The sequence below is a fragment of the Ctenocephalides felis genome, unplaced genomic scaffold (assembly GCF_003426905.1).
Source record: "Ctenocephalides felis isolate EL2017-DRISC unplaced genomic scaffold, ASM342690v1 CF-g0.4_SCAFFOLD_02001, whole genome shotgun sequence".
Lineage (NCBI taxonomy): Eukaryota > Metazoa > Arthropoda > Insecta > Siphonaptera > Pulicidae > Ctenocephalides > Ctenocephalides felis.
In genome coordinates, this window is record NW_020538155.1 from 1 (window position 1) to 10,509 (window position 10,509).

The 10,509-nt window shown below is 28.1% G+C and overlaps 1 long non-coding RNA gene across 1 annotated transcript; it reads left to right on the forward strand.

Annotated features, from left to right (window-relative positions):
• The first annotated feature begins 5,442 nt into the window (after window positions 1-5,442).
• On the forward strand, window positions 5,443-6,438 carry LOC113380280. The gene is made up of 4 exons (XR_003367337.1): window positions 5,443-5,539; window positions 5,609-5,756; window positions 5,944-6,149; window positions 6,244-6,438. It is a non-coding gene; the product is annotated as an uncharacterized LOC113380280 (long non-coding RNA).
• The last annotated feature ends 4,071 nt before the right edge of the window (window positions 6,439-10,509 follow it).

The following is a 10,509-nucleotide window of genomic DNA, read 5'->3' on the forward strand; positions in this document are numbered from 1 at the left end:
ACAACGTTGGTAAATATCATTAAATAAATATATGTATATTTAATACATTATGCATAATTTGAACCAGTTTACATATTCTATATGCAGATGAAAATATATACGCATAACATGATAAGGCATTTATGCATGTAAAATTTTGTTTATGTAGGATTAGCGAGATATTTGAACTTGATTATATATTTCTAGGATTATCATGCTAATAACTGATAGTGTGCATGTGTGTGCATAATCTATATTGGATATTGGCATGTATTTGATGCTTTGGAATTTTATGCGTTTTTGGTTGATGTGAGTATTGCGCCGTAAATATCTTTTACAGAGCTATAAAACATTTTCTTTGTGGAATTTAATGAAAGCGTGTATTTCACTATCGTCAACATTTAATCAAATAAAAAAGGATTGAAAAGATTTTAAAGCATCTTTATTACTCAGGGCTCGCCCGTTGGTTAAGAGCGACGATACTTGATTTAGAGGTCCCGGGTTTGAGACCCGCTTCTGGTGTCAAGCAGTAGTGACAACGGTTTTCACATAAAAATATAATTAGCAACATATTTCTAAATGAAAATAGCCCTTGACCGGCATTACTACACCACTTAAAAGTTACCCCTATTAGATGAAATCTAATAATAAAACCATCAAATATGGATGGATTAACCATTGGGTTACCATCTAAAACTAGTAAGAAGAAGTTTCAGCCCAACAGTGCTCATAGGACGCAAAGTTCTGATTGATATCGAGATATGAAAAAAGCTTTATTACTCTACATATTATATAAAAAACCAAAGCCTTGTCATTTTTAATACAAGCCGAATTTTTTTTTTAATAATTGACATGGGTTTAGCCGTTTATTCAAAACGTGAATGATTCTTATCATAGATAAGGAAATAAATAATGGTTATCTATAAATGATTCTTATATACATATATGGCAATACACAGACATGCACATCACATTAATAATCAATGATTAATTCATCATTTTGCCAAGAAGTTTACACTTACGTTTTCATATGCACAAAGTTTCATATGTAGGTTTGATTAAGTTTCCCCCTTTCTAGGGTTTTAAAACTTTTTAGTGGAAAATGAATATCTTGGGAAGGCTATATTTAAATAAATCATAATAAAAAATCGGTTCACATACATACACACATACTTTTTCCAAATTTGGTCTCATTCGATTCAGAACGATTTGAAACGCAGAGGAATCAAAATGAACAAAATCGGATTATATTGCGAAAAATGAGGACAAATTTAAATCAAAATTATTAGTCATAATAATAGTAGTTGTTATTACTTATATATTACCTCTCAAAAAATGTGAGATTAAATTTGTTAAATTTATTATTATTATTCAATTCTATTATTTCAAGCACATATTGATTTGATTTCGTTTCGTTTCTGGATCAAATTTGTTCAAAAATATTAAAATAATAAAGTCCAAAGCTAACCATAATTATATTGACCATAATATTGAAACATAATTTTATGTTTATTTTACATTATTATAAGTTATAACCGTATTAGAAAGTTCTATATATAAATCGACCTGAAAGGTTTCAAATCCATTTGTACCATTGCTGTTTAATAATTGATATTCAGGGTTATAGAATATAATTGAACTCATATCTGATAAATATCAAATACACCTGTCATAGGGATATATATATATATTTTCCACGTATATCTATCTAATAATATATTTTTATTTTTACACACTAATTTTTATCACTTGGAAATAGTATTGATTGGTTTTTAAGAAGCAAAATCTTTATTTTTGGAATAAAGGGTTGAATTTCCACCGTTTAAGTTGCAAATTTTAATTGTTAGTAATTATTTATATAGTAGTTCATACAACTAGTTACCAAAAACGTTATACCAAAATGTATTTTCCAGAAAATATGAAATATATTATATCAAAATTCAATATTAGTACAAATTGTGTTTGCACTTTCCAATATTTATCTGCTTTCTGAACATTTATTTTATTTATGTATTGTGGTTTTCTGAAATTGGATAAGAATATATAGCATTTTCAATAAATAGCACAATATGTTAAAGTATGTGTCTTAATTTAAAGTTTTCTATTATCTCTTTCACGAAAATAATTCATAAACTTTGCTAATGAACATATTATAAAAACCAAACAAAAATTTAGTAGCTGAGAGAAAGTGTCAAAACCCTTTGCATAATAATACGATGATATGCATGTATTTCTTTACATTATCATGTGCGTGTTTGTTTTTGTTTATAAAAAATAGTTTTAAAATATGCGCATAATATAAGAGCATTAATGGATATTATTTTCACATGAATATACTATATATGCGTCGTGCAAGTAATATCACTAAATTCACGATAAGTCAAATAATGTTGTCGTAGTCTCTAGTCACTTCGACGTAAACATGTTTTTTTTGTTCGTAATATAGTTTTACCTTCGTATAAAAATAGAAAAATCATTCACTTGAATAGAATGCTTGATTAGGAACCTATTTTCGCAGAGCAAATTGACCTTACGCTTTAAAGTTATAAATAGAATTTATTGTGTTTGGTTCCCGTAACGGTGACTAACTTTACCAGAAAACAATTAAACGAATATTTGAACATTGAACTATTGCATCCATTAATTGGAAAATAATTAAAATAGTTAAAACTAAGGAAGCAATAAATAAACAATTCCAGAGCTAAAAAAACTAATATAAAACACTTACCTGATCCTTATATATAATTGTTCAAAATGGTATAATAACTGCATGGACAATTATTAATAACATATTTTATGTTATATAGCAGCATGTCGATAACATTAAACAGTTCAAAATAAGAGATACTCTGATGATGCACTTATAAATAACAAACACGAAAAATAAAACTAATGTTTTTTGGACATTTGTGCCCTTTGAAGAATATGTTTTAGCAGTTGAGCGCTCAAATAAACGCCATAGACATAACTTTTGACAGTTCGAGATTGTCAACTCATGAAGGCCAACATTAAAAAAAAAGCTCATCAAAATAAAATAGTTCTACATATTATTTTACCACGATATACAGATAACATAAATTAACTATTTTATCCGAGAATTGGCCTATATTATATACTTACTGTTTCGAGTCATGAAGTTTTTTATACTTTACACCATACGATTATTTGTGCAAATCTGAGTGTGAAGTTAAAACATAAGGAACACAACCTAGAAACGTATTATCCTGTGATGATTAATATATTATTTTTTTGGGGTTTTAGTATATATTTATATTTTAATATAAGTTATCTTGGGTATATTAGATTATATAGATTGTTTTTAATTATATTTTGCACTTTCATAGTAACGGATATCTTAAAAACGCTACATGTGCTACCACATGCGTTTAAATCATGAACTAGAAAAATCGCAAAAATTTGGTTGCAAGTTTTGCGCAAATACCACTAACGATTTTCTTGAATTTTCACAAATAATTGCACAAGTAAACATTATGCATGGTCAGTTTTGATATCTTATTATCCATTTATTATCTGAATTGATTATAAACAATTGATATAAATAGAAAATTAGTAGAGTAATTACGCCATAAAAATACTTTGAAGCATATAACTGAATAATTATTATTAAAAGTATTTAAACTTCAGAAATTCAAATATATTTTTATTTTAACCTATAATAGCAGACAAATATATATTATACATGGAATGTTTTCAATACTCATATTAAATATTTTGCAATTAGATAATGATATTTGCGTAATTACATTTCATCATTGAGTTACACATGCCTTAAAATTGTTGCTTCGGTGCCAAACACTATGATGCAATTTTTTACAAATACGTAACAATGAGCTATTAATATAAAGATCATTTCTAACTTTTCAAAAAAGTTTATGTTTCTGAAAAAAAAAACGACATTCTAATTTTATCTTTTCTCGATGTTTTCTCGAAGCCAATCTGAATCGCTTGAGACAATGTTTGAAAATGAATGCAAAGAAATAAAAGATAATTATGTGTATTTGTATGTAAGCCGATTATTTGAAAACAAAATTAAAAAGAATATGTATCAAAAATCAAAATGATTTAAAAGTCCAAATTCTCAATGTAATATCTCATCAGTATAAATTGTATCCAATTTTATTTTTATATATAAATTTTTTTCAACAAAAATCAATTTCTGATTAATAATCGTCGCATCCCGCCCATCGAATTGATAAAAGCCATAATTAATAACATTATCTGTCTTTATCCGGATCTATAAATACAACATCCGTGGGTGCGTACGCGTTTCCTCGTATCAAAATCGGTTTGAACCGGTTTTGCACGGTTTTCGCTCATTGACCGATAAAAGCAAAACAAATAGCCATTGTGTTGCAAATCTGTTTGAGTTTGTACACATATACACACATTACGAATACAGAACGTTTATTATTATTTATATTTTCGCCTTCCTTGAATACCGGCCGGTTCCAGATAATTTACTATCACATAATGCGACAAGTGTTTTTCCTGAAATGAAATGCTGCAAATTTTATAGAGATTAGATTTTTTATAGAGAAAGATACATGTGATAGTTGGAGTATGAGCAGATCTTGGAAGTGTTGGGTGGTCGAAATTAAAGTAATAAACTAGTGGAGTGCATGGCATCGTGCCTTAAGGCAAATTGCTGGAAATTCCCGTACCGCAATTAAAAATCTTGGTACGGAACCCAAAAAAAAATATATGAAATGTGTACACATTATTAAAATCTCTATAAAATATCTAATAATTTGATGTACATATGTCCAATAAACATTTTTGACCGCCTAATGACATTTTTTATTGAAAGTTCATAACCGCTGGACCTGCCTTTCCAAAAATTTAATCAGTTCTTCATGTTGTCAATACAAGTAAAATGTTTTTTGAATTATCAAAATTAGACGCTCCGTTCTCTTAAAAACTGAGTTACCGTTTTTGGCACTTTTTGTACCGTATCTTCGGAACGGCTAGACCTGCTTTCGCCAAAAACTAATCAACACGTCTCCTTATCAATACGAATCAAATGTTTTTTGAATTATTCAAATCGGTTGATCGGTGTTCCTGAAATCGTCGACAAAAATTTATATCCGCACACACACACACACATACATTCATTTTTTCTAAGGTATGCCAAAATGTTCAGAAACCTTTGAAACGTAAAGATATATAAACATTTTCATTTTCGATTTTTTTGCGATTACTATAACTTGCCTTACGGAAAGTTAATAATGAGACTATAATATTATTTTTACAATACCATATTTCTTGTTTCTTGGCCATCTATTTTACTTTTCACGATTGACTTTTACGATTCGCAAGATGGCAAGTCACTACTCTCGAGCTCAACATGTTTGTATTCAATGGTGTCTAAAATGACAAGAAAATATTTATATTTAATTCTTTAATTATTTTAGTTTTAATTATTTATAACTTAGATACCTTCAGATTTATTTATAAAATCGATAGTTCCTTCATTTAAATCAAGAAAAGCGCCAGTCCTGGTGTGCAAAAATTTATAGGAACAGAACAGGCTCCTATAAAGGTTACTTTCATATATTACTGATTTTGTTTTGTATTACTTCTAGTTTAATATTTGTTTATTCTGTTTTAGCATGTCAAGAAACGGATTTGATGCATCGATTATTCAAAACTTAGAAATTATCCTTCCTTCCACTTAATTGTGGGGGGCATGATTATGAAGAATTAGCAAAGGACTGTAGACAATGGTTCATTGATAATGAAGCAGATTATAATTTGAGGTATATAGCATTCATTCATAAAATAAACTTGTGTAGTAAAAATTCAGTCGCATGCATTGTTAAAACTTATCTATAGATAAGTCTAACTATAGTTAGGGATGTATCGATTTACTACTAGTTCTGGAAAGTAATAATTATTTTTGAAATCAAGATTGTTTATATTTATATACATAATGTATAATTTTAGAGATTCTGAAAGCTTTCTTTGCATAATGGACCCCAGAATAAGAAGTAATTCACTCGGCAAGATTGGCTATAATGAATTTTGATAAAATATTTAGAAGTTTTGTTATGAAGAATGCTTAGCCTTGGGGAAACGTGTGAAATGCTCTTATGAACATTTGTAGAAGGCAGTTGAAATATGGAATAAAAGACAAAAAAACATCTAAGAAGGTAACTTAGATTTATAGCCTTTTAGTAAGTCATGTTAAGGGATATTCTAACTGGTTGTCTTTTTTTTGATAAATCATGTACTGGACATTTAAAGATCTGGACAAGGAATAAGTATAAATAATATCCAGCATATTATTCCTGCTCAAGCTTTTACCATAGAAGCTGCCGTGATTGATTTAAAGAAACTAACAAATTTAGAAGCAATGAAATATTAAAGAGTTGCCAATAGTTAATCTTATAAAGAAAAGAATTTTGGCGTTATCTTTTGTATTGAGCTATGAATATCTTTTTGCATGAGGGTGAAAGACATATCTATCAGATATCATATGTTAGCTTTAGAAAGAAATTTGTTTCATTTAATTTTATTAAGCATAGTTAAAATTAAATTGTAATTACAAAAATTTGTGGTCCCTGAACACATTTTCTAAAAGAATAGCAGGATGTTCAACGTGATAAACAAATCTAATGATAATTAGTGCAAACTTTTGTAGCTTGTGATTCATTGTGAAGACTGTCAGCATAAAATATGTTTTATAAAGAGAAATAAACAAAAGCAAAAGATATATGATCTTTTTGTTATAAAATTTTATACATTTTGAAGACACTGATAGCTTAATAAACAATTCTAGTCGCAAAAAATAATTGAAAACCATTTTTACCTTAAAATCTGTGATCTAGTTAGCAGAAACCTTATAGATTTAAAAAAATATTCCATTTTGTTTTCATAATTTAATGATCAACTATATTATGTATTGAGCTGATACGTTTATTGCAAATATTTGTAATTTTGCATAGTAAAATTTGCACATTTAAATGACTGTTGTCAAAAAAATGATAAACTAATTCAACATTAATAAAACGAAGAATTTATATATTAACTAATATATTATTAATTATATTGTTTATTATTAAGTATCTATTCTAAATTATATCCAATATTTTACAAGTATCTATTGAACATTTATAAAAGCGGAAGATTATTGTGTGAGGACGGTTTTCAATAAGGCAATATGATTGATTATATAAATATACACTTATGGATTTACATTTATAAAATATGGGTCTCCAAATATTATTTTACTGCTTAGTGAGATCTACATTTATAAATTATGTGTCTCCAAACATTTTTTACTGTTTAGTGAGATCTAAAATTTTATATGTTTGGTGCTTAATATTTATTTATTTCTATACATATAAAACTAATGGTAATTATAATAATTCTATACACTTATTTCTATATAATATTTTTAATGTCTATGGTTTCAAGTACTATTAAGCGGTGTCGTGGTCGTTTACATTTTATTTAGTTGTAAATTATTTTTTAATAATTACTTAATTCAGTAGTTTGTATATAAATTGTAATATATATTTAAATCCATACAACAGCTCGATAGATCATGTGTTACTTCAAAATTTATTGGTATGCTATTAAACCAATATCGATCTTTCACATTTTTTTACATGAAATATTGCAATGTTTTCGCATTTAATTGGAAATGGACGTTTTTGTCTTTAGAAAATATGACAACCAAGGTTGGGTTTTTTTTTCAACCCTCTCGATATTTTATTCTTTAAGAATAGAAAATTAAGTACATTCAGAAAAATTAAAGAATTAAATGAATATGTGCTTCTTCAAAGACAAAATAAATGAAGTAACACATAAATAAAACAAAATAAATTCTAAATGCTAACCTTAATAAATCATATTAATAAAGAAAAGAAAAGTTATCTGCATGGAAGTCCAAGACGACATCTACACGTGGTCTGGAAATATCGGCGTGGTCGGGTTGGGAAATTGAAGAGTTTTGAATACACTTAATGATAAAAACTAACTGATCAATTACACAAATAATTACACAATGGAAATAACTGAATAACTGATAACACTGAATGAGACCACATTATATGTAAAGAATAACCAAAGATCTAATGCTCCTGCATCGACCTTTCCGACCTATGTACGTCGGAATTGCCCGATTTTAGAAATTTTAATAGTGCTGTACGAATATAAAATTAAGCTAATTGCAGGTCAGATACCTGCGTTGTAAACATGTAGTTAATACAATGGTTCCCAACCTTTTTTGCACCGCGCCCCCCTGCTCTAATAAAAAAAATTGTTGCGCCCCCCTTAATTTTTTCAATTTAATTTTATAAATACTCAACTGATATTATCAGACTATAAATTAATATGCAATTATGTAAAAATATTGCATACAAATTTATTATTTTTTAATTTTTTAAATCATTTCAAAAATTTTGGGTTATTTTCTAAAATAGTATTCTGGAAATAGGCGTAAGCGCCCCCTTAGAACGGACTGGCGCCCCTCCGAGGGGTTTGGATACCGCTGAGTTAATAACAAAAATATTCAAAATATGCTTTCATAAATTTGATGATTCTGCTGATTAACAGGACAACTATTAGTTGTGCAGGTGGTTCAGCAAAATTTTGCCTCTTTTTTAATTCATGATCGATCAAATCATGTAAAATCAACTATAGGCTTAATTATGAAGATTAATCTAATTAAGACAATTTAAAAAAATCCAAATTAGTAACAGTTTTATGATGAGCACGCAATTAGAGTACAATTCGATTTAAAAATTAGCGAAAGACAATTAGCATTTTATTTAATTGTTACTATTTGTTTTCAAATGTATTTAATTAATAATTACTACCTCGTAATTTTTAATAGAGATAGTTACTAATTTAAGTAAACACATATACCCATAGTTCATTGCTCACTATTTACACTGCCACATCAATAATCAACTATTTTCGATACGCTTTGTTCGGGATTTTTCTGATTTTATTTTAGTTGTTTTTGTTTCTTGAACGATTATCTTATAGGAGTAATATTACAAAACTACTTAAAAAGATTGATATGCAACTAGCTTTAAATAAGGCAGCAAAATTTCCTCCTTCATAAGTTGGTGCATATGAATTACCACCCTGAGTCCTTGTTTCTCTGGGGCTACACCACCCACCATTGGATACCAGGTTTCGGTAGATGATTGTTCTATAACGAAAATTTATTATAGTATAATGTAATATGATAATAAATTACATATTAGACAGAGGATTACAGAAATCAGAACTACGCGTTATATATGAGCACTTTTCTGCAGCTTTTGTTGCAAAAATGTATCAAAATATTTTGAATTAAGATAAGATATAAAATATCTTTATAAAAATATAAAAAAAGTATTGCTATATTTTATACTGCAGATATTTTTATACAATTCTATACGTACAAAATCGCGGTTACCGTTAGATGAATGAAGATAAAATATAGGTAATTTTTCTAACATGAAAGTAACCCAAGTTAGCCCAAAATCAGTCCAGTTGCTTCGGAGATTAACGAAAAAAATGTCAGACAAAGCTAAAAAAAAGTTAACTTAGTATATGCACCCAGGGTGCCGCACTCTATGCTTATATTCATTTGCATGTATTAAGAAACGGCTATTCTAATATTACAAAAAACACTCCAATTTTATATAGGTACTATTATTTACCATTATTAGACCAGGATCTCGAATTAGCTGTAGCCCAATAAGGTATTTCTGACGACGTTTGCATTACTACACTATTCCCATTAAAATTATCAACAGATTTGGGATTTGCTGATTCCACATTTGTTGACGGTGTCCATGTCATTCCTCTACCATAATTCAGTGGTCTTGAGCTCCCTATAGCAAAAATAACATTGTATTTTTAACAACTTAAGTAATAAACTACGAAATATTTAAAAAATCATTGGAGAAATAGTAATGACTAATGATTTATTATCAGATGCTCTTTTAGTGGCAACTATGGAAGATTTAGAAAGCAACTTACTATGTGAATACAATCCTCCTTCATTGTTTTCTGGTCATTTGGGTTTGGATTATTCGGATTGTTATTCATCCAAGACGGAGGTATTGAAGCTTGAACAGGTGGGCCCCAAGACGGCGCTGCTGAAGGTGCTCTTTCTACAGAAAAAATTGATATGTATATGCTCTATAGAACTTATTAAAAATCTATACAATAATTCATATACATTTGACCAATTTATGGAGTCAAACGACTCGAATTTTCTCTAGATAATTCGAAGTTTAATGAATATGAATAAAAATAATAGAAGAAAAGAACTAATAGTGATTGTGTACGACGTAGATGGTATATTTTAATTTACTTTTAATGTTATTATCTATTAATATTTCTATTCATTAAATATTTCAGAATATGGATTGGAAATGCAGTGTAATCGAAGTGAATAATAATACTATTTTCTCAGAGTTATTCTTCTCTGAAATATTATCATAATAATTATTTGTGAATCTGCTTTTCTACATGCTGTATATTATGCTAACTTCATAGAAATAC